Source organism: Macaca nemestrina, chromosome 8 (genome assembly GCF_043159975.1).
Source record: "Macaca nemestrina isolate mMacNem1 chromosome 8, mMacNem.hap1, whole genome shotgun sequence".
Lineage (NCBI taxonomy): Eukaryota > Metazoa > Chordata > Mammalia > Primates > Cercopithecidae > Macaca > Macaca nemestrina.
Window position 1 is genome coordinate 23281825 of NC_092132.1, and position 25634 is coordinate 23307458.

The following is a 25634-nucleotide window of genomic DNA, read 5'->3' on the forward strand; positions in this document are numbered from 1 at the left end:
AAGAGAAAAAAAGGTTTAAAGATCTAATAGATGAAAATATATACCAGGTACATACATTGGAAGACTTATTATTTAAGGATGTCAATTCTCCCCAAATTGATTTATAGAATCAATACAACTCTAAATATAAACCCCATATGTCTCTTTTAATGGAAATTAGAAAGCTAATTTCATTTCGAATACATAGAAATCCAAAGGTTTAACAATATCAAAGAAAATCTAAAAGAACAATGTTGAAAAACGTTGTTTTAGACCTATGCTAGCAGGTCTAAAAATAAAGCAGCAATAACAAAACACTAATTAAAAACCACAATTTTAGCATATAGACAAATAGACAAATGGAAAATAACAAAATATCCACAAATAGACCTAAACGTTGTCATTCATTTATAGAAAAGTACCATGGCAATATAGTGGGAAAAGAGGGATCTTTTTGATAAATGGCTTAAGAGTAAATGTACATACTTATGAACAAATTAATTTGATACTTTTCTCACACTATACACCAAAATTTATTCCAGATGTACCTTACACCTAACATAATTGCAAAGCTTCTAAAAGAAAACAGAAGAAAATATTCATGGTCTTGGATTAAGCAAGGATTTCTTTCTTTCTTTTTTTTTTTTTTTTTTTTTTTTTTTTTTTTGTGAGACACAGTCTTGCTCTTTTGCCCAGGCTGGAGTGAAGTGGCACAATCTCAGCTCACTGCAACCTCCGCCTCCCGGGTTTAAGCAGTTCTCCTGCCTCAGCCTCCCGAGTAGCTGGGATTATAGGTGCACACCAATGCACCCGGCTAATTTTTGTATTTTTAGTAGAGACGGGGTTTCACTACATTGGTCAGGCTGGTCTCAAACTCCTGACCTCAAGTGATCCGCCCACCTCGGCCTCCCAAAGTGCTGGGATTATATGTGTGAACTATTGTTCCTGGCCAGATTTCTTAAACAACAGTATAAACACACACACACACACACATACACATTGCTAGCCATAGAAAGATTGATAAATTAGATTTAATTGAAATTAACAATTTTACTCATAAAAAGGCATCATTAAAAAAGTTAAATGCAAACTACATAGTGAAAGGAAGATATTTTCAATCCCATATCTGACAAAGAACTTGTATCTAGAAAATACAACTAAATTCTACAAATTAACTAGACAAATACAACAGCTTAATTTAATCACATGTCAAAGGGCTCCAATAGACAGTTCACAAATGAGGTCATCCAAGTAGCCAAAAATCATGAGAAAATGTGTTAAATGAGACTGGGTAAGATATAACACAAATATCAATAGCAACACAAGGCAGAGTGCTGTGAACCACATAAGGACAACAAAGCAGACCAGCAAAAGTCTTCTAGAGAGAAGTGGCATCAGAGTTTGGCTTGGAAGTTTCAGTAAAATTTCAATCAGTATAGATAAGAAATATAATTTCCAGGCCAGGCACGGTGGCTCACTCCTGTAATCCCAGTACTTTGGGAGGCTGAGGCAGGTGGATCACCTGTGGTTGGGAGTTCGAGACCAGCCTGGCAAACAAGGTGAAACCCTGTCTCTACTAAAAATACAAAAATTAGCAGGGCGTGGTGACATGCACCCATAATCCCAGCTGCTCAAGAGTCTGAGGCAGGAGAATCACTTGAACCCAGGAGGCGGAGGTTGCAGTGAGCCGAGATCATGCCATTGCATTTCAGCCTGGGCGACAAGAGTGAAACTCCATCTCAAAAACAAAAAAACAAAAAACAAAAAAAGAAAGAAATATAATTTCAGCAGAAAAGAAAAAAAAAGCTCAAAAAAACTGTGCAAGTATGAAAATGTAACTTGCTGGTGTGTGTCCTTTATGTTAAAATGCAAAGTATGAATATGATGTAGTGAAAACTTAGGTGTGGCATCTCCAGTCCACCATTTGAATTTGTTGTCACTTAAACATATCAATCACTTGAGCATCAAGAGTTAGAAGCCTACTAGATAATTTCTAGTGGCAGAATACTGACTTTAATAATAGTTTCTCTAATTATAATGTCAGGGTTTGGGGAAATCATAAACTGCATGTCAGTGATCAGAGTGCAGAGAAGGAAGCAGGCTTTCTAAATTGACAAAATTGGAAAGTATTTCTAATAGAAGACTATATAGGACGATTTTTGTTGGAATGTAGGGCTCATGCCCAGAAGAAGTAGGCAATAGAACTTGAATAACAGCTTGACATTACTTTGCAGAGGGTCAAGAAGTCCAGGCTAAGGATTTAATGTTTTGGTGATGATCAAGAGTGACTGGTGGCTTTTGAACAGGGCATGACATAGCAACAGCCACATTTAAGGACAATTGACCTGGCACTGAACAGAAGAATAGGTCTTCTCTGACAATGAGCAAATAAAGCCAGGGCACAAGTAATTACACAGTATGTGATTTTTACATGGGTGTCTCCTCCTGCATATCAAGAATCCAAGAGAACTCAATTTTGTAGGTAGTAGAACCAGACCTGCTCTCTGCCCCAATCATCTGGGGTCCTCAGGCATGACAGCTAGTGAGAAAGACTGCTAAGTAACAGGCCAAATCCGTATCACATAAACAGATTTATGTGCGTGGCTCAAGCCATGCAGCAGGGCCTTGCCAGTGTTTTTCTAGAAATAGGCTGCATTACAGGGGGCCTTCTCTGCTTAAGCTATGATTTAGGGCAGGGGTTAAGAATGCTGTCATGGAGCAGAGGATAAGACAGGGAACAGGGAAGAGAGAGGGAAGGAGATATTGTGGTTGTAAAAAAGGCTTTTTTGTGACTTTACCTGATGTTATGACTCTGGCAAGTCTCCTGAAAATGATTTTAGGAATTGTACTTCAGGTCATCTTCCTTGTAGTGGTTGTTTTAAAAATTCTTGGAGGATGCTTTTTGCTCTTCCCACTACTCTCCACAGCATGAGCCCTGGGCAATGGGCCAAAGTTGTTTTAAATGTCAGTTGAAAATTCTGGCTCTTTGCATGTGAATATGTGCCAAAAGGAAGCCTAATAACTTATCAAGTGGAGGTACCTCAGGGAGGTCCAGAAGCAGGAATTTTTGAGAAGGGGTTTAGGGAACAAGGTTATTAACCCTTGACCTGACCATAGCCCTTTTGGAGCTACTATTTGTATTTGGTTAGTTGAACTTTTTTTTTTTTTTTCCCAGCAAGGGCAATCAGCCTAACAGTCCTGAGGCCTAGGTTAATTCATTGAAACTTTTAAATGAATTGTGTCACTGACCAACTGCAATGACAAGCTAAGCTTCAATTTTATCTTCTGTAAGATAGAAATAACATGAGTCTGGTGTGTCTCGTTATTATGTCTTTAAAGTGAAAGTTCTGGCTGGGTGTGGTGGGTCACACCTGTAATCCCAGCACTTTGGGAGGCCAAGGTGGGTGGATCGCAGGAGACCAGGAGTTCGAGACCAGTCTGGACAATATGATGAAACCCTGTCTCTACTAAAATTACAAAAATCAGCAGGGCATGGTGGTGCACGTCTATATTCCCAGCTACTTGAGAGGCTGAGGCAGGAGAATCACTTGAACCCGGAAGGCAGAGGTTGCAGTGAACCAAGATCGTGCCACTGCACTCCAGCCTGGGTGACAGAGAGAGACTCTGTCTCAAATAAATAAATAAATAAAAATAAAGTGAAAGTTCTGTAAAAAAGCATGAAATATATTCATCTCAGCAACTTATTTACTGAGCACCTCTTTTTTACTATACTAACAGCTGCAAGGAATTCAAGAAATATTGAGGACACAATTTCCAGTTGCCAGGAGATAAAGACATGACCTACAAAGCAGAGTATGCCAAATTCCATTACATTGATGTAGGAGATACTGTGGTGTGGCACTTACATTTCTACTCCCACCTCCCATCTTTTTCAGGAAAGAAGCACTCATTCCCCCGATACCGGGAGTGTTGACAGCTGACAGCTCACAGCTACATCCTTCCTCTCTGCTACTGCACTAAACAGGAGACAGGCACCTTGCCCAAGGTCCTCATATCTAGTGACTGGTAGACAGAGAGATGTAAAGGCCTAGCTCCACTTGCAATGATTTAGGACAGTTCTAAAAGGGCATTCCAGCTCCAGAGCCCTCCATGGGGTTGGCTATGCCCTTGCAGAGATAGCACTGCAGCCAAACTCCTGTTTTGCCAGATCCCGCCTCCTTCATTTCTGCAGACCTGTTGATCTGTAGCGAATGACCCACTAAGCTTCTTTCATATAAATCTCCACATCTGATGCCCCTTTTCAGGGAACCTGACCTGTAATAACTACCCAGAAAAAAAAAAAAAAAGTGTTATGGAAACTTACAGAAAGAAGGAAGCAAATCCTGTTTTAGGAAGATGAGACAGGAAAAGGATGTGGAACATAGGAGCTATAATTTGGTTTGATGGATCTGTGGAGTTTCGTTATTTTCTTTTGTTTTGTTTTCTGAGATGGAGTCTCACTCTGTTGTCCAGGCTGGAGTGCAGTGGCACGATCTTGGCTCAATGTAAGCTCCACTTCCTGGGTTCAAGCATTTCTCCTGCCTCAGACTCCCAAGTAGCTGGGATTACACATGTGCGCTGCCACGCCTGGCTAATTTTTGTACTTTTTTCTTTTTTTTTTTTTTGAGACGGAGTCTCACTCTGTCGCCCAGGCTGGAGTGCATTGGCCAGATCTCAGCTCACTGCAAGCTCCGCCTCCTGGTTCACGCCATTCTCCTGCCTCAGCCTCCCAAGTAGCTGGGACTACAGGTGCCCGCCACCTCGCCTGGCTAGTTTTTTTTTATTTTTTAGTAGAGACGGGGTTTCACCGTGTTAGCCAGGATGGTCTCTATCTCCTGACCTCGTGATCCACCCATCTCGGCCTCCCAGAGTGCTGGGATTACAGGGGTGAACCACCGCGCCCGGCCTAATTTTTGTACTTTTAGCAGAGGTGGGATTTTACTATGTTGGCCAGGCTGGTCTCGAACTCCTGACCTCAGGTTATCCACCTGTCTTGACCTCCCAAAGTGCTGTGATTACAGGTGTTAGCCACCACACCCGGCATATGTGGAGATTTTCTTTTTTTGAGATGGAGTCTCACTCTGTCGCCCAGGCTGCAGTGCAATGGCACAATCCAATCTTGGCTCACGGCAACCTCTGCCTCCCAGGTTCAAGCGATTCTCCTGCCTCAGCCTCCTGAGTAGCTGGGATTACTACTGGGATTACGTAGTGTCCACTCCTACACCCGCCTAATTTTTTATTTTTTATTTTTAGTAGAGACAGGGTTTCACCATGTTGGCCAGGCTGGTCTCAAACTCCTGACCTCAGGTGATCTGCCCACCTCGGCCTCCCAAAATGCTGGGAATTTCAGGCGTGAGCCACCACAACTGCATATGTGGAGATGTTTTATGGAGGAAACGGTGGAAGAGAAAGGAGGGAAAGAAGTATTTATTGGTATATTAGGAAAGAATCGAATACCTGAACACTCAGAGACAAATGAGATATGTGTCTAAAAAGCGAAACTCTGAGAGCCTGGCTGTTGTACTGGACCATTCATGGGACACTAACAGATCAGAATGAGGAGGATGAGTTTACAGAGTGGACAGTCCTAAAACCCAGGCTTCAAGTAACACACAAAATCAGACAGGGAAAGGAAAGGGTTTCTTTAGTAGAGGAGTTACACAACATAGGCTGTGCTTTCAAAGAATGATCTAGAAGCTAAAACAATAAAGTGCTCTAAAATGTAAGACATTTTTATGACACTTAATAACCTCAAATCATATAGGAAATGAAAAAGGTTCCAAATGAAATGAAGATAAATATGTCTTAAATATTGAAGCAGGTTGAAAAATATAATTCCAATATCTGGAGTATGCTTTTTTGGTTGTTTTTGTTTTTTTTTTTTTTTTTTTAACTTAATAACTATTCAAGCCAGCTGGCTTTAGGATCACTGGCAGGGTAGAGAGGGAGAAAAATGAAGGGAAAAAGGGTTGGGGCAGTGGGGAGAATAGCACAAAGGGAGAGAGACTGTCTTTCTCTCTCTCCCTCCTTCTTTTTCCCATTGTTAGTACTTTCACCCCATGACGTTTTATGTTATAGGACCACAGATCTCCAGTTCTGTTGCCTCAGAAAGCAGTCAGCAAATTGGGTGCTCTGGAGTTCTAATCTAGAACATAACCTGAGTCAGTCATAGCTGGCTCATATCACATCTTAAGGTTGAAACCCACCTCTGCAATTTACTATCATTTAGGCAAATCAATTCTATAATTCTCACTTTCTTAATTTGTAGATGATAGATTATAATGAAAATTTAAAAGAACATTGTATGAAGTGCTTTGCAGTACTTGGTGCATAATAAACCAAGTATAATGTAGCCATCATTACTAGTTGTGCCACTAAGGGTCTAGGTGACCTTGGGAAGAGTTTTTTGCATCTATGGACTTCAAATTCCTCATCTAAAAAAAAAATAGAGGTTTTCCTGGACACAGGGAGGGGAACGTCACACACTGGAGCCTACTGGGGGGTGGGGGACAAGGGGAGGGAGAGCATTAGGACAAATACCTAATTCATGCGGGACTTAAAACCTAGATGATGGGTTGATAGGTGCACCAAACCACCATGGCACACGTATACCTATGTAATAAACCTGCATGTTCTGCACATGTATCCCAGAACTTAAAGTAAAATTTAAAAAATAAATTAGAGGGTTTTTTTTCCCTTTTTCCACTAATTACCTACGACACTTTCAATGGGAAGTTCCACATATGATTTTCTTAAAAGCTAAATCAAAATAAAAACACAGCTTATCTTGACTCAACAGGACAGATATACTCAATGAACACACTTTCCAGAGACTGATAAGGGAATTCAAAAAGGGAGAATAAGATGTCATTGATTTTAGTTCATATCACAGCTAGGATGTAATTCAGAATTGTCTGTTTAAAAGCACATTGTTCTTTGAGACTCTGTGGGTGTTTGACCTCACAAATGTTGCTGCTTTTTTTTTCTACCAAGGAAAAAGATAATATCTACTCCAACTTGTCAAAAAACATTTGCATCCCTTGCTGCTTAGTTTTGAGCTAGAGCCAAAGATTCTTAAAGCTTCTTTTTCATGGCATCTAGCTCCTTTTGGTGAAATACTGCAGTGGTCAGACACTGGCTCAAACCTAATCCATGAACAGATTCTTGTTCCTCTGCTATGCCTTCAATATCTTCATCCTGGTGTCAGGAAAAGCTTCACAGGCATCCAGTATGTCAACACATCAACACAGCATGGTATTGTGGCCCCAACAGACTGTAAACAATGGCTAAGCTTGCTGGGGCAGAATAAGGACAGAATCCCTTGCTTAGTTCCCACCCTAATCCCACACAGCTCATCCAGTACAGACTTGTACAGTGTTCATTCCAGATAGAAAAAGGAATCTGAAGGCAGCCCATTTTCCCAGCTCCATCAACTTCCTGTTTTATGTATAGGGAACTAGAAACAGAGGCGAATGTGACAAGATGATATCTGTAATCTATTGTAGTCAAGATTTTCTATTATCTATGATGAGGGTTCTGGATTCTGTGTGAGTGCTTGGATTTTTGTTATAGATCTTTTGTACTGTGTGATTTTCATTCATATATGTCACATCATTTCTACTCAATGGGGAAAGATTGCTTGGGGCATGTAATCCTTGTGAGCCTGGGGAAGAAAATTAGAAAAAAATGTATACTAAGTTGCTGTTCAAATTTTGGTCTTATCTCCTATCCTCCACTTGGCTGCTACTGTAGAAATAGTTGATACATATTTGAAAGCCACAGAATGTAAAATCAGAAGGCTTAGGCTCTTGTCCTGGCTCCATCTGTATGTGACTTTGGCAAGTCAGTTGACCACCCTGAATCTGGGGATGTTCATCCGAAAATGGGAAACCGTAGTTGAGCTTTGAATGAGATGACAAAAATGTTCTGCAGATTTCAAAAATGCAGCAGTCATGTGAAGTGGAGTCAGGATTTCACAATTTTATATTAGATTGCTCTCACCAGAACTTCCCAGCCTTGGACCTCCATCGATAGGTGTCTTTCCAAAACTGAAATACACAGGGGAAAAAGTGAAACTCATCTTTTCATTACTCATTCACTACTATCCTTTATATGGCTTCCAGGACATATAAATGGTTTATCTGGTGAGGTAATTATGCCTTTAGTCAATGGCCAGAGCCCAAAACAAATATCTTTACTGCCTTTCTGAGATAGATTCTTGTAAAACACAAGAGTTGCTGCCATAAGGGATGTGTTTCTATTCAGAAAGGAAAAAAAAGGACTTCCACTTGACCCCTGAGCCCACTGTCTTCCAGATATCACATGGAGGGTCGCTTACCTCCTTAGTGGAGTGAATGTTACCTAGTTTTAGGAGATCAGCCTGTCCTCAGGGGAGGGAAGCAGGGAAGATGTACACAGTTCTCTAATTTGCCTATCTTCCTACCATTTAACTTTGTGTCTTTGGAACCAATTTTGTAACTTGACTTCTTTATTATTCTTAGATCATCATTGGAAGAGAAGAAAAGAACTATAAGAGTAGAAAAGAAAATCTGAAGAGCACTATAAATATAAATATACTGACTTTAATTTCCAGCATGTCATCTTCCTTCTGGATCTACTACTGCTTTGTAGGTCCTAGTTTTCTTCCACAAGGCAGCAGCTAGGTCCCTAGGACAGGGAACACTTTCCTGAACATTTAAACACCTAAATGTTGTCCTGTTTTCCTGCCTGTGGCCTATGAGTAGTCAACACCTGTATGAGGACTCTGCCTCTATACAGAATTCTAATGGCACAAATGACTTTCCCATTTAGGAGCATGAGTCACCTGACTAGTCAAAGTGATGTGGCCACCATATGATGGACGTTTCTGAACATAAGCAATAACCTCACATGAGCCCCATTTAATCCAAGTAATGCCCTCATAGAACAAAGGATGGGTTGTTCTTAGACAAAGAGACAAAGATATAGCTGGGGGACAAAGATATAGTGAGAGGAAATCTAGCCTGGGTGATTTAGTAACCCAGTTACAATCTATTTTATGCCTAGCATGCTTTTAAATTTTCAAATACTTCTTCAGTGTTCAAATCGTGTTCTGTAATCAATATGAAGTCCAAATTGTGACCAAGTATGTAATATATCTCCATTTTAATGATAAATAGTGTGAGGTTCATAGAGCTTCAGTGCCATATCATAACCAGAATGTATACATAGCCTTCTGTCACTGGATTTTAAACATTTTCTCTGAAACCACAATGTCCCAATTTCTAGATCAACTTATTCTTACAGAATTTATTAATATTTCTCACTCACCTTGAGAACTCACCAAAGTTTGTGGACAAAAACAAAATAACTCTACCCTAAGGAGAGGCAAAAGTAACATCTTAAAGCATAGGAGAAACTAAATTTTATTCATTGTATTACACATTACCCTTCATAATCTATCTCCAATGAGAGGTTAGTGAGTAGTCCAACACAACATATATCCATGGTCAAATGATTTTGCAGTCTTATGTGTTGGCCCACTATACAGACAACATCAAGCTAATTGAATCCAATGAAGACCCTAGATGACCTAGTAAGACATGCATTCTACACTGATTAAAATTTTAAGGCTCCATTGTTCTGGGGCATGTCAGCAATCTCCTCTGAAGAATGAATTTCTGTACCTTTTACTTCTCATCACCTTCGAATAGCCTTCTTAGATTTTAGAAGTGACAGATACTGCACTCAGGAAGATTACCATACCATGTTATTGGGTAACATGGGAAGCGGCTAGTTTGAAGGCTACTCTGCCTCTTGAGCAATATGATCTAGCATATCTGATAGTTTAAAAGGTATCTGTGCTGGATAAGAATGCTGTAAGAATTCCCAAAAAACCCCAGTAAGAAAGTCACAATGCAGACCTGTAGTTTCAGAGCAGAACCATGCTTTCTACAGTAGAAAACAAGTTTTCTTTTGCAATATGTCTCCTAATGTGCTCATAGAGATTGAAGCACCTGGACATGGAATATCAAGTGACTATGTAACACTCAGCTGCCCATGATGACCTAGATGTTATTTGATCTACCAAGTCCTAACACTGAGTATGCATAGCAGCAATTCCATCATGCCATAGAACTCCTGCATTTGGGAGAAGACTCAAATAGCTATGAAAGGCATTAATAAGTGCATAAACAGATGGTCCAGGTTTCTATGGCACCTAAGTCTGTTACACCACTGTGGGAACTATAAAATGCCCAATTAGCCAAAAGCAGAGACTTAAACAGCATTCATCAAAGGAAGCAGCCAACAATATGATGACTTTAGAAAGGGCAGCCATTTTTCTTTAGATCATTCAATCCATACTTTATATATGGGTTTTTCTTACTAAATGCCTTATTCATAAGTGTGTTCTGCCACATAACATTGCCCTGGGGCAAAGTACACTTTTATTAACAAGATTCAACAATGGGCCCACGACCACATACAAAATCACACAGAAGCAGCTGGACTGATAGAATAATAGAACATCTTGTTGATGGTTCAGCTAATGCACAGCTGAGAGACAACCAGCTGCCTTCAGGATGTGCTAAACACCAGAGCACTGCCTGAGAGGGAGGAGAATCTGAAATAGGTAGTAGAGGAAGGATCTAATGAATACCTACAGTCTTAGAACCAACTCAGGAGCAGGCACTGGAGCTTTTTGTAGTATTTTATCACCTTAGGCCTTCAGGAGATGACAACTAGGTAAGGTATTGAAGGAAGTCTTGAATCTGATTGGACTTGTAATTTTCCTTTTTTGGAAGGAATGAGGTTGTCTTTATTCTCTCTGAAAAAATTCATAAATAAATTTTAAAAGGTGTCTCATAATATAGTATAGCAGCCAAACTCTATTGGAGAGCTTACTCTGTTAAATAAGGAGTCTACTCTGTTAAATACAGCCAATCGTTCCACCGTGGATGTCTTTGACCACCTCATTTTTCTATAATCAGACACCACCTGCCTCCCATCCGGAACCACTGCCATTTGTTCCAGCACTGTAACGTTAAGCCTCAGGTTGAACTTTATTCATATATTCATACCATGTGTCCTTCTTTGGACTTAGGTGAAACATCATACTAGGGACATGGGATCTACCCTACTGAGTGGCCACTAAAGGGATCAGAAGATATGACTAGGAAGTTTAAAAGAATGAGGGCTCCATGGGGCAAATCTTGACCAATGTGAAGCAGACGATGAGAGGGATCCGGGCATATAAATCTTTCTTCCTTTCCTGTGGACTACTCTGAGATGCAGTTTTCTATGTAGCCCCTCCAGATAAAGTTCTTTGTGCTAGAAGATACTCCTTGCAAACTTCCAGTGGTTTTTCTTTCAGTCTTATAGTAAGGATGTGGCCAGCAGCATAACTCAGAGAATTTCACCCTTACTTGCTTTACTTTTATTTTTCTTTTGCACATCAATGTAGCCTACTTTCAAATGCAGTATCAGTGGTTTTAACCTTTCTCTGAGCTTTGCTTTTAGAAGCTCTAGATTAAGAGCATATCTCAGTTACTCCTAGGCTGTGGTACCTCGCACAGTAATGGGCACATTGTACTCCTCAATATATTTGGAAATACTAAGTTAAATAAAATACTGAGGTAAAATAAGACAGCTATTATCAGGGGCATTGGCATTTGCAATTTGTGTCTCAATGTGAGATGAAAGGCTAGGAGAGGACGTAGTATTTGGAAGCAAGTTTCCTTTCCTGTACTTTGAAATAATAGTCCTAAGACCAGATCCATTTCAAGTAGCCAAAGCTGAGGATTGTTCTGGATAGACTTAGGCAGTTTAGGGGTTTATTTCCTCAGCCCCTCTCTGGGAAACGCATGACCTCAACCAAATGACTGACTCTCCTGTAAAACTTACTGAAAAAAATTCCCTTTCCTCAAGCCAGTCATGAAAAGTCTCCCAGTCACCTCTTCTCTTGATTTACTATGATTGACTTCATATTCTAGTCTTTAAAAGGAAAAAAAAAAAGGTTTTATAAACACACATACACACATACACATCACTCCTTATAAGCCCCTTAATGTAAAGTCCTGTACTCTTTCTTCTGTGCAAGTCAATTTTCCCATCTAATTAGGGGGCAAAGTGATAGCTAGCTTGAGGCTATGTTATTCTTAACCCACTACAAAGGGTGTATATGAGAAAGAATCTAACAGCTATGCATGGCTAGGTGGAGACTTGTTATCTCATGCTCAATTTCCTTCTGTAACAGAGAGCTCTATGAGTAGTTTGCCAAAACAAGAAAGTTGGTATGTGATATCTATTTTTTGAGGTTAGATTTTTATCATAAAAATGATACAAATGAGCTCTTTATAATCAGGGTAAAATATGTCACAATGTTCTAAACGTATCTTTATAATGATTCTGTATTTTTGATTACTACCTTTACGATCAGCTCTTTGGAAAAATGTCAGGGATATCATCAGTCCTTTAGGGCTATCTCATGCAATTTGATAAGTTTCTTCTCAAAGTAACCTAGCCATTTTAGACCACACCGGTGACAGTTTACAAAATAGAAGCACGGCACTGGGCGCAGTGGCTCACGCCTGTAATCCCACCACTTTGGGAGGCTGAGGCAGGTGGATCATGAGGTCAGGAGTTCAAGACCAGCCTAACCAACATGGTGAAACCCCATCCCTACTAAAAATACAAAAATTAGCCAGGCATGGTGGCACATGCCTGTAATCCCAGCTACTCAGGAGGCTGAGGCAGGAGAATCACTTGAACCCAGGAGGTGGAGGTTGCAGTGAGCCAAAATTGAGCCACTTCATTCCAGCCTGGGTGACTGAGTGAGATTCTGTCAAAAAAGAAAAAAGAAAAAAAAAGAAAACAAATACATGGCACTTCCATGACTTGTGTTAAAGTCAACTAAATATGGCCTGAAAAGGATTCCTCACTTCTATATTTGAGTCCTTGTGAACAAAATGTACCCTAACTTAATAGATAGACAAGATTGAAAACCTAACTTAGGAGTATGTGTCTGTAACAATAGCTGAATCTTGGCAAATCTCAGCAGCCATACTTCAACCACTCATACATTGCTGAGTGTTCAAACGGTGTTCAAATAAGGCAAACTCAGTCTGTAACCAATCCAGCTGTTTTTGCACCTCACTTCTGATTTCTGTACATCACTTCCTTTTATTTTTTTGGTCCATATATTTGTTCTGATCATGAGGCATTCCTGGGGTCTCTTTGAATCTGCTATGATTCTAGAGGCTGCCTGATTTGTGAATTTTTTTTGGCTTGCTCAATTAAACTCCATTAAATTTAATTTGTCTGAAGTTTTCTTTTAACACTTGTTACTTATTAGCTGGGCCATCTTTCTCAATTTCAATTAATCTGTGAAACAATTGGTAAAGTCCTTATTAGCTTTATAATTACTGAACTTTACCTATGATTTATTTAATTTCCATAATGAGACTGCTGTCTTAGCTCATAAGACATTTAGAATCACAAAATATTACTTCAGTTCAGTCTCAAGTTTTATTACAATTGTAACAGTTCAATAAAGGGATATATTAATTATAGTCATGCAACTCAACAGGTGCTCTACAGACTGGCCACATCAGCATTACCTGGGATCTTATGAGAAATGAAAATCTCAGTACCAATCCAGGTATACTAAGTTGGAATCTGCAATTTAACGAGATATCCCAGTGTTCTGACACACATTAGAATATGGACCTGAAGGCTGTCCCTGAGGAGATCTTCCAGGTCTGAAGTCAAGGTTCACTACAAGCCATTCCTTTCTTAGCAATGAGGTTCACTCACAGAACCATCTCCCTTGGTGCCAAGCTGAATACCTAGATGACATGAGGTGCTTGGCTGGGAAATTAGAGTTTCTCAGCTGCAACTGCCAATGAACAGATTGTTTCAACTGCTGCTGCTGACTCCATCCCTTCCTCCACAGTTGACTTGATAAATGCACATTTTTGTGTCTATGAGAAAGGTTGATGGCTACATATAAGTCTGCATTTTAGCCAATTCTCAGCCTACCTACGTGTATAATGCCTCTTTGGTTGCCACTATAGAAGCTTTCCTTACATTGCATCCAAAGGGAGTATTACATTACAAGGAAATGTAGTCTATTTACTGAACTAAACCAATATTTTCATTACGAACCATTATAAATAAATACATAGTCATAATATAATAAACAACATTGACTTTTATAGCTGTACCAAAGAGTAGATCTTTCTCAGCTCCCAAATTTAAGACATTCTCAAATTACCTAGAGAATAAATAAAAAGTATTGGTTGAAAGATAATTCAGGAATACAGGCCAGCCAGCTTACTTTGTTTGGGATTATTTGGCAAGTAACCTTTTTCAAATCAAGCATCGTATTTTATTTCTCCCACCATACATCAGTCAAAATTGGATTTCTAAAAATTCACTGTGGAAAAAACTATTGGAAACTAGATTTCAGGTTTGGAATTAAGCATAAGTGAACAGACTTTTGTACAGATGCATATTTCATTTATAACTAAAAGGTTCAAATAGAATCCCTTCAGATTTTGATAATTTAGCTACCAAAACTTATTGGTTTCTTAGGTAATATTTCAAATTAAAGTAGAAATGCTTACCCTTGCCAGACACTTATTGTCAGCCTTTGTCCTTTCCCCAACCTGTGCTCTATGCATTGAGTAACCATCCAGTTGCAGATTGCCCCCCTTTTGTTGTAAACCCAATAAGAAGCCAACTATAATGACACTCCTCCCACTCTGAATCTGGATGTGATCTATGATTCATTATAATTAATAAAATATTGTGGGCACAGCACTAGATTGGCTTTCAGACCAATTCTTGAATATTGGCAACTCCATTTCCTTGGAGCATTCTCTCTTGGAGCCTTGAGACCACCATACTAGAAATGTAGAGAAGTCATATGGAGAGGCAGAGGGAGAGGAGGAGACAGAGAGGGAGGGAGGGATAGAGGGGGAGAGGGAGGGGGAGGGGGAGGTGGAGAGGGAGACTGAGAAGGAGAAGGAGAAGGAGAGGGAGAGGGAGAGGGAGAGGGAGAGGGAGAGGGAGAGGGAGAGGGAGAGAGAGAGGGGTCTCACCAGCTCCCAGTTGTTCTAGCCATCCTGGCCCAGCACCAGATGTGTATAAAGAAGTGACTGAATGACTCAAGCCCCAGCTGCAACGTCACTACATCTCCACGGGAAATATGGAAAACACCAAATGAGAAATATCCATCTGAGCCCCCAACCCCTCCAGAACCAGGAGAGATAAAACTACATTGTTGCTTTATGCCACTACATTCTGTGATGGCTTGTTACATTGCAATGGATATCTGGAATCATTGGCCTATGTCTAAAGGCTGAAAGTCTTGGTGGCAATTGATTCTTCACATTTCAATGTAGACATGAGTTGTAAGCCTCCTGAAACTTCATGGATAGTCCATTCTGTCTATCTGGATGTAGATGATCAGACACAACCTTAGCAATGAGTAGGAAGAAATTATGGGGAAATGGCCCAATAACTGCATAGGGAAGCTTTGTGAGGACTGCCCCAACCCCCTCCACAGCACCAGAAAGAAGATAAGAAAAGAGATATTGGGTGCCCATGAAACCAAAACCTTATTAACTTTCCTACTGAGTGAAGATGTTTTGATATCTATTTTATGACAACAGAAAACATAATAAACAAGATCCCACTCCTTATAGAAGACATGTTAGGGAGCTAGACTGAAAATATACCAGTAACCAAACACATAAATAAATGAAATAAGTATAGCTTGTGACTTAACAACAGCGTGCCATTTATCAAGATGGTGAAGACTTAAAAAGAAAGATTTGGGCAAGAGTATTATGTCATTTCTCTAAACACAGCTGACCTCTTCTTTTGTAAACTGTCTTCAAAGTCGGTTATCATCCATAAAGCCCTTAATCCTTAGTTTGCAATCTCCCCTTATTTTTGACCCAAAATGATATTAGCCAGGTCATCGGCCTATCTTCATGCTGAGATACTTTGAATCCATTTCCAAATATGACACATACCATTAAAAATGATGTTTACATTATGAGCCTGTTAAAAACAACATTGTTTGGAGTCTAAGACAATTTTGTGAGAAGACTCACAGTTTATTTGGAGTAATGACCACAGTATTTGATTGAATACCTTACTACATACTATATACTTAAAGGTATATGTTTAAATTGACAAAGTTAATTAGAATTTCTAGGTACACCTCATTATTCTGCCTTTAGGAGGCAGATAATATAGTGTCCTCTTTATTGTGGTTTCATTTTCCAGTTTCAGTTATCTGTGGTTGACTGCTGTCCAAAAATATTAGTGTTTTGAGAGCTAGAGATGACCCTCACATAACTTTCATTGCAGCATATTGTTATTATTGTTCTATTTTATCGTTAGTTATTATTGTCAACTCTTATTGTGCTCAATTTATAAATGAAACTTTATCATAGGTATACTTGTATAGGGAAAAACATAGTATATATAGGGTTCAGTATTATCCTCAGATTAGGCACTCACTGGGAGTCTTGAAACATGAGTAAGAGGGAACTACTATCCTTCCTTCGTTGACACAATCTGAAATCTGGTATGTCAATTTATAGTCCAAGAAAACTTATGCTGAAAATAACTAAGCTTTCATCTGAGCCCACTGACTAATGCAATGAAAATATGGTTAGAAAATAAAGCTTCACAGAATTAATTGTTTTGGTAGTAAATAAGGTCAATGAGAAATATCTGGAGTAAGAAACTGGGCTCAGTTATATGTAAACCTGGTGAACTACCTTCATTCCCTATCCCAAAATATCAGGAGTTTGAGGGGCTTTACTGACCCTCCCTCAGAATAAATCTGCTTAACAAATAAGAAGGATGTGTGTGGATTGGCCAATTGAAACTGCAGGGTCTTTATTTCCAGAAACAGTGTTAAATCAGTAAATATGTATATTGCAAAGTATTTACATACATGTTACTCAATACCCTCGTTTGGTAGATGAGAAAACTAAGTCACAGAGAGTAATTCTTTTTTTTTTTTTTTTTTTCTTTTTTTTTTTTTTTTTTTTGAGACGGAGTCTCGCTCTGTCGCCCAGGCTGGAGTGCAGTGGCCGGATCTCAGCTCACTGCAAGCTCCGCCTCCTGGGTTCACGCCATTCTCCTGCCTCAGCCTCCCGAGTAGCTGGGACTACAGGCGCCCGCCACTGCGCCCGGCTAGTTTTTTGTATTTTTTTTAGTAGAGACGGTGTTTCACCGTGTTAGCCAGGATGGTCTCGATCTCCTGACCTCGTGATCCGCCCGTCTCGGCCTCCCAAAGTGCTGGGATTACAGGCTTGAGCCACCGCGCCCGGCCGAACCATATGAGTGTTAAGGTTAGAATATACATCTTCTCAATTGTAATTCAATAATTTATCTAGAATACTGCTTTGCACTTCATAAAAAGGAGAAAAATATTTGGAAGCTTAGTTGTATCTTTTATAAAGATTGCAAATTATCTCTGTGCATCTATTGTTTTGTGGGAGATTTCTGTGGTTAAGAGCAAGCCTGGGCCAAGAGCCACATTGCATGGCTGGATGGAAACCTGAAGATATTTAGTTGCACCATTTTTAAGGTAAACAATCCATTTAAATATGTCTAAAAATCAGAGCACAGGATGGCATCTTGATACGGAGCTGACTACAGTAATGACTGTGTCTCTGTGTGGGGTTAATAAGAAAATCTTTCTTTTATTCTTTCTTTCTTTTTACTTTTTTCAAAATATTTCTTCACAGACGAGATGAGGAACTCACAGAGCCTGATTGCTGTGATTTCAGGTTACAAGGTTGACAAGCAAAAAGAGTTCTGAAGTCCCTGATCTGTCAGGAAGTGTATCATATGTGAGGTAAAACTGGTGGGTGGAGCTGAAATACAAGCCAATATGCCATAATTATTAATTTCAACATTGGAGGTGTGTAGGATAATTTTCAATTAGTTATGGTACTGTCTCACAAAGAAAGTTCTGATGGGAAGATGGAAAAGAGAAGGTCAGAACAACATTTGAGAATGATTAAATGAAAGAAAAACTTGAAGACTAAGTTTAAGTAGACTTTGGTGGGGTAAGTATTACTCATGTGACAGAGAAACACAATTCCACAAACCAGAAACAAACCCCCCAGAAGTAATATTTAAAGAAATTATAATGGACATAAAAAAACATGAAAACATAAGGGAAAGGCCTGAAAAATTTAACCACATTAAAATTAAAAACACAGGCTCTTAATCATCAAAAGATACCACAAAGGGAGTGAAAAATACAAGCCATGAAGGAAGAAGATATTTGCAACAAATATAATCGACAGACATTTTATGTTCAGAATAAAGAATTCCTATTTATTAAAAAGAAAGACATGAAAATAAAATAGAGAAAACATACAAATAGGCATTTCTCAGAAGTAGAAACAAAATTATCATAAACATATGGAATGGTACTCAATCATCTTATCAGATAAATAAAAATTAAAACCACTAAGTTAATATTTTACCTAGACAAGACTGGTAAAATTATACAGCTGGATTACATAAAATGAGGATGATGATGAGTCTGTAGAGCAATGAAAACTATTACCCACCACCAGTAGAAGGATAAATTGATGCAATTGCTTTGGGGGAGAAAATAAAATTACCTAATAAATATGAACGTTTTCATGTCTTAATAAAAAACAATTTCTCCCTTTAGTGCATATTCTAGATAAACCGAAAACATGTGCTCTAAATCAGGAGACAGGCAGCAGAATATTTCCAGTGATAGTAGCTATATTAGTAAAATACTGGGTAAAATCCTAAATTATCAGCCCAGCTGAATGAGTTAACTGTGATGTATTCATAAAACAAAATAGTAACCACAGGAAACAAGAATTGATCCATATTTACAGGAATGAGTCTCAAAATATAATGTTGGGTAAAAGAAGTATGATTAAACTATTCAAACAAGAGTAAAAACCAACTGAAACCTATCTATTAAATAGAGATACACAAGTAGATGATAAAATGATGGAAGAAAGCAAGGAAATAAAGCAAAATTCAGAAAACTCTGAGGAAAAAAAGATGAGTAAAAATCGGATACAAAACTGTTGGGTGAGTATTGGCTACTCAGTCGTTTATTTTTATAATTATTTAACCCATTCAAAATGTGCTCCATATATTAATGTTTGATACCTTTCAATTATAAAATTTCAGAAAAATCAGTAAGCTGGAGATGAGATAGGGTAACAGAAGTAGTAGATTGGGAAGATAAAAACAAAGGAAAGGAAAGGAGAAGAGAGGAGAGGAAGGGAAGAGAGGGGTGAGGGGAGACAGGAGAAAGGAGGAGAGTGGAGGTGAGGAGGAGAGAGGAGGAGAGAGGAGGAGAAGGGAGGAGAAAAGAGGAGAGGGGAGAGATGACAGAGCGGGAGGGAGGAAGAAGGCAGGCAGGCAACTGCATGTCCCATACACCATTCTACTAACTCTATTGTAGTTGCTGTTTCACAAGGAAGTCCTGTCTTGGTCCAGTGATTCCATTCAGCCTCATCCCATGCATTCCAGCTTAAAGACATTAATATTTCAAGAGCAACCACAGCAAAGAACTATATGCTCCACTGTTTCCAACCAGCCCATCATGATTAGCTTTACTGGTTAGAATATATGTATTTTATGTTCGGTATGCCATCCAGGAACAATTCTGACTAATCGTGCATTCCAAAGGAGACACAAGGATCAAAATTAATTTTACCTACTCTGATAATCAGAATCTTGGTTATATGTATTGGTAAAATGGGTTTGAATTTAAATTCAATGCTAATGAGTTGCATTATATTGGAGAGTTTGTTTAACATACATGAAGTAGAGTCTTTGTCTGTAAATGGGAATAGTACTTCTAAACTCATCGTGCTGTTGTGAGAAAGCATACGAAACCACACAGCACTTTCATTATCTGGCGTACCTAAATGGCAGGTTTAAAGAAACTGTCAGATTGATTCCATTGGGCCTTCGTGTGTGTGTGTGTGTCTATGTGTATAGAATATTTCATGAAGAAATTTTTTACTTTAGACTGAATGAATGTCACACTATTGAGAATTTTATAAAGTTTGCTATAGGATTATCCTGAGTGTGTGTGTGTGCACGCGCATGCATGTGTGTGTGTGTCCTTCTAGGTGAGGGGGTATGTATTCACAAAACAAAGTATAAAAAGCATATAGTAGTAACAAAGTCAAATTTCTCAGCACTAAAATTAAAACCTTGTCAATTTCTTCTACTTTGCACATTCTGCTCCATTCCTCTCTACCTCAATTGTTTTTGCATAGACATACCTGTTTTCAGGTATTAGAGCACACATCAAGGATTGCAGAGAATTCTCAGTCCTTTAGTCTGCAATTGTTCAAAGTTCACTTCTCTGGTCTTTACTACTTTGGGATCTCTGTTTATAAGTCACTCAATGTAAGAAGGTTGTGTCTGTCTTTAACATATTCAGCAATAAGGCTGTGGTCAATTACCTATCACCAGGGAGTTGCATTGGTTGGCATCCTCCTGCACTGTTTTGCGCTCCCCCCTTCTACATTACATCTTCATCTCTTAACAAGGATCTCTGCATTCTGTCTTTGAGCCAAGACAGCCAATTGAGGTTTATATCGATTCTTTTAGGCAGGAAGAAAATATAAGAGAATGCCTATTACAGAGATGCCTGAATTAAATATGAACACCCATTAAAAACTGACGATTTTATCCATAAATATTTTATATCAATACTAGTAGAATAAAAGCAGATATAATTTAGAATGGCCCAAGGGTCATTTTTTTGGTCAAATAAAGATAAAAGATTATATTTAATTAAACCCCACAAACTGTTCATTAACTTATCTCCTGTGTTTGGCACAGTGTCTGGTATGTGGTCTCTTACAAGGCAGCTACTCAATAATATTTGTTTCAATTAATGCATTAATGAATGAATAAAACTGACACGTATGTCAATGGCAAAAGAAACATTTTGTGGCCAGGTGCTGTGGCTTATGCCTGTAATCCCAGCACTTTGGGAGTCTGAGGCATATGGATCACCTGAGGTCAGGAGTTCAAGGCCAGTCATGGACAACATGATGAAACACCGTCTCTACTAAAAATATAAAAATTATCTGGGCGTGGTGGCATGCACCTGTAAGCCTCAGGTGGGAGAATCACTTGAGCCCAGGAGGCAGAGCCTACAGTGAGCTGAGATCGCGCCATTGCACTTAAGCCTGGGCAACGGAGCAAGACTGTCTCAAAAAACACACACACAAAGTTTTGTTCTAAGCCTTGACATGACCATAAAAAGCCTAATTATTACTCAGAAAATGTATGAGTCCCTAGGAATTCTTATCAAGATCATATTTTAAATAAACTTAATTTTAGGGTAGTTTTCAATTTACTGAAAAGTTGTGAAGATAGTCCAGAGAGTTTTCAATAAACCCTGAACTGTTTTCCTTATTGTAAACATCTTACATAAAGTATCTATGTCACAACCAATGAATATTGACGCATTATTAACTAAAATTAACACAATTTGGATTTCCCTAATTTTTAACTAATGTGTTCCAAAATCCTACCAAACAGCTCCTTCTGCTAAGTGACACAAATCACTTTCATTCACATTCCATTGGTCAAAGCAAGCTCTGCAGCCATACCTTACTTCAGGAAGACAAGGAACTGCAATTCTACAAAGATTGTGGAAAGATTAAATATATGTATGTGTATATATGTGTCAATAGTACTAGATGATTACTAAAATTAATAGCAGTTCACAAATGTACTGCATCTTTGCAGTTCACAAAGTTGTTCAAGAATATTTATCATCTTTCATCCTAATGTCAGAGATAAAAGTTGCAGGGATTTTAAAAATTAAAGATCCCAAGGTTAAATAAGAGTTGCACAGCCAGCAAACGCCCAGCTAAAATCTAAACCCAACACTTTTGACAATAAAAAAATCTTCTGCTAAAAAATGTTCTTCCCACTAAACCACAAACGTCTCCTGTCTCTATTTGCTACTTTTGTTCTCACTGGCCCAGCCAGAGGAAATCTAAGGACCAAGAAAAGGTGTCAGCAAACTTTTCTGTAAAGAGCCAGATAGGAAAATTTTGAGGTTGTGTAGGTTACTTGGTCTCTGTTAAAACTGCTCAATTCTGCCATTGTAGAGCAACAGCAGCCATACAACATACATGAATAAATGGATGCCTATGTTCCAATAAAAATTTATAGATAAAAGCAGAGGGTGGGCTAGATTTGGAGCATGGGCCATAGTTCACCAAGTGTAACTTTAGAAATTGGAGGAATCTATACAACAGTTTATAATATATTGACAAATATAGCTTAAAATATATATCACTGAAAATTCATTGACTTTTCATATCCCATCATTTAAAAAACCATTGTTTTCAATGTTCTTTAAGTACTTATGATTGCATCATGAAAGTTTCTGTATTCTGGCCAGGTGCGGTGGCTCACACCTGTAATCCCAGCACTTTGGGAGACCGAGGCGGGCAGATCACTTAAGGTCAGGAGTTCGAGACAAGCCTGACCAACGTGGTGAAACCTAGTCTCTCCTAAAAATACCAAATTAGCCGGGTGTGGTGGCACATGCTATTAATCCCAGCTACTCAGGAGGCTGAGGCAGGAGAATCACTTAAACTGGGGAGGCAGAGGTTGCAGTGAGCCAAGATCGCGCCATTGCACTCAGTCTGGGCAATAAGAGAGAAACCCCATCTCAAAAAAAAAAAAAAAATCCCTATTCTTTGATAGTCTCTTCTTAACACCATTCTATATCTCATTGCAGCTTTTAATTATCTCTGGCCTACCAGGATTGCTTACCTGTCTCTTGAAGCCACAATTAGGGATGTAGGAAATTGAAGTAAGAGATACAGGAACAGTGGGTCACAGTCAATTGAATCTGTGGAGAGTTAGCAAAGCACATACTGAATATTAAAAAAAAAAAAATCTTTTTTTTAACTTTACAATGCCCTTCATGCTTTTGCTAGTTTATCTCATAAGAAAAACTCACACTAACACTTTTTTTTAAAAAACTTCCAACCTTTTCTCTTTTTTAAAAAATGTGATTTAAAAAAAACATAGATACGGTTTCAGAGGATCATGGCGGACAGGAGGCAGGACTAGATTGCAGCTCCAGACAGAGCAGCCTGTAGAGGCTTGCATTGTGAATTTTAGCTCTAGATTGACTGCAAGAACAAACCAGCAATCCCGAGAGGACCCACAGACCCTCTGAAGAAAGCGAGCTGCTCCTGCAGGACTAAGGAGACACCCCAAATACTGTGAGTCCCCCAACTGTAAGTCTACCGTAGGTAGAACCTCCTCTCCCGAACACACACCCTCACTAGAGAAGCTGAAGGTTTGTGGGAGGTTTCCAACTTTACCTGGAGCTGAGTCAAGTTAGAGAGCTCAGAGAAATGCAGGGGTAGAGGAAGCAGCAGAAAGGCCCTGGTAGCTTGCTGGGCCCCGGAGCAGCCCATTTCTGCTGGCCCCACAGGGATCCATTGGGAGGGTGGCCAGAGGAGCAGGGGGTAAAACTCCACAGGGAGAAGGAATTCTCTAGCTGAACTTTGTAACAATTTGAACGGGGTGAGAAGCCTCCTGGCCAGAAGGAAAGTACGTGCATGTGAAAGTATTTTGAAGCCATAATTCGTGCCTCAGAATCAGGTGTGCAGACTACAAAGGCGGGGAAAAAACTAAAGCCCTTTTCTCTCACAGCTGGGAGGAGGATAGCCTCGGGCAAGTTTTCAAGCCCTCTGCCTGGAAATACTCCAGGCTGTTGAGAGGGTGGCACGGTGGGAGTGAGACAGTCCCTTCGGTTTGCCTGGGAGCTGGGTGAGGCCTGTGACTGACGGATTTACCTCACTTCCGCGACAACCTGCATGATTCAGCAGAGACGGCCATAATCCTCCTAGGTACACACCTCCGGTGACCTGGGAATCTTACCGCCATACCCCACAGCAGCCACAGCAAGACCCGCCCAAGTAGAGTCTGAACTCAGACATGCCTAGCCCCGCCCCCACCTGATGATCCTTCCCTATCCACCTTGTAGCAGAAGGCAAAAGGCATTTAATCTTGGGAGTTCTAGGGCCCCGCCCACTGCTGGTCCCTCTCCACACTACTACAGCTGATGCTTTCTAGAAAGCGCCACCTCCTGGAAGGAGGCCAACCAGCACAAAAGTAGAGCATTAAACCACCAAAGCTAAGGACCTCATGGAGTCCATTGCACCATCTGCCACCTCCACTGAACAGACACTGGTCTCCACAGCCAAGAGACCCACAGACAGTTCACATCACAGGACTCTGTGCAGATGACCCCCAGTACCAGCCTGGAGCTGGTCCATTTAGCAAAACAAAATATTTTCATAATGATTAATGAATAGGTCAATATTCTCATTTTAAAGTTTCCTTGGTTCAATCAAGGATGTATTTAAACTCCTTTTTCTATTTTTACAATTGTTTAAACGACTGAATGGAACCTCGTTAGAACTTGGTTTCAAATCTAGCTATAAGAATTTGAATTAAAATTGGTCTCAAGTTATTTTTAGTTCCTCGCATCAAGAAGTCTATTTCTCCAGCCTGTGACTTTCTTCTGACCATGTGATATGCCTTGACCAGTAGAATACAGAAGTGATTTTGTGCAATTTCTCAGTGGGACCTTGAGAGACCTTGTAACTTCCGTATTTGCATTCATGAAACAATGAGACCATGTGGACACAGCAGTCTCCACAATAATCAGCATCCATTTTCAGACCCGTGAGTGAAGTTTTTTTGGACCATTCAACCCCAGGCAAGCAGCTAGATAACTGTAGCCCCAGGTGACCCCAGCAGAAGAACCAACCAGCTAAGACCCACCTACTGAATATGAGACATGAGAAAAAAAAAAAAAAAAAATATATATATATATAAAGCCATTTATTTCTAATGATACGTTATGCAACCATAGGCAATTAATAAATGGAGTTCACATAAATTTTAGAAACACCCTCAGTAGAATAATTGCCATAAAAAATACCTGTTTACCTCAATGCTTAGATATAGTTTAGCTACTTACTGATCATGGCATCTGAGCCAATGTTTTGGTTGAACTGTCTTAATTAAAAAATAACAGACTAACTACGATTTTATAATCAGGTAAAAAGCACAGATTATAGAACTGGAGGGCAAAGTGTTTTGCTAGTTTCTGAGACCAAGAACTAGAAATGGAGTAATTTTCGAGCTCAATTTATCCATATGAAATTACGAATTTTTTTACTCCTTTCAAAGGCAGACAGAATCCAAGGTGGTATTAATGAATTCTGTCTTTTGTTCACAGCTTCTTGCAATCCTTTCTCCTTGAGTTGGTAGGGTGGGGGAGGCACTGTGATTTTATCTAATCAATACAATATGGCAAAGGGGATGGAATATCCTACCCATGATTATGTTAAAATATATGAAACTTCATTTTGCTAGCTACTGGCTCTAGAGACTCTCCTTGCTAGCTTGTGATTCTCTGTGTGGACAGGTCAGGTCCTCCATAATACAAAACTTTCTGTAGGTGATTTTTTAAAGTTACATTTTCCAGCATAATCGTTAATGGTCTGTATAACTTATCTGTCTTTTGGCCCTGCATAATGGTTTGGCAACTCAGATTCAGGTTATAGAAA

At 39.4% G+C, this 25634-nt stretch overlaps 1 long non-coding RNA gene across 1 annotated transcript in view; it reads right to left on the reverse strand.

Annotated features, from left to right (window-relative positions):
• Window positions 1–25634, reverse strand: part of LOC105468509 (uncharacterized) — a 242912-nt gene that overhangs the window by 77056 nt on the left and 140222 nt on the right. Inside the window, exons 9-10 of the long non-coding RNA XR_011606776.1 lie at window positions 22813–22891; window positions 10623–10786 (exon numbers count right to left, since the gene is read on the reverse strand). This is a non-coding gene — a long non-coding RNA (uncharacterized lncRNA). The remainder of the gene's footprint in view (window positions 1–10622; window positions 10787–22812; window positions 22892–25634) is intronic.